The sequence below is a fragment of the Pygoscelis adeliae genome, unplaced genomic scaffold, assembly GCF_000699105.1.
Source record: "Pygoscelis adeliae isolate BGI_AS28 unplaced genomic scaffold, ASM69910v1 Scaffold280, whole genome shotgun sequence".
NCBI lineage: Eukaryota > Metazoa > Chordata > Aves > Sphenisciformes > Spheniscidae > Pygoscelis > Pygoscelis adeliae.
In genome coordinates this window covers 825,163-825,392 of record NW_008823944.1, presented here as the reverse complement: position 1 = coordinate 825,392, position 230 = coordinate 825,163, and the positions used below count along the sequence as shown (strand labels likewise).

Sequence of the window (230 nt, the reverse complement as noted above, 5' to 3'; positions counted from 1 at the left end):
CGCCCCCCCTCCCCTCCCCCCCCCCCGGGTTGCTTAATGAGGCCTTGTAATATATTATTTCTCAGAACGGTGGAAGGAGCACAGCTGGCAGCACCGTTTCGGCCCGCACGTCCAGCGGGCAGCGACCCCGGCGATCAGCCCCTGAAGAAGGCGGCACGGCTCACCGCCCGGGGTGCAAGGGCTGGCGGTGCCCGCCCTTCCTCAATACAAAACGGCGAGGGCGAGGGCCC

At 67.4% G+C, this 230-nt stretch overlaps 1 protein-coding gene across 1 annotated transcript in view; it reads left to right on the top strand.

Annotated features, from left to right (window-relative positions):
* CRTAP (cartilage associated protein) overlaps nt 1-230 on the top strand; it is a 24,234-nt gene that overhangs the window by 182 nt on the left and 23,822 nt on the right. The window lies entirely within an intron of this gene.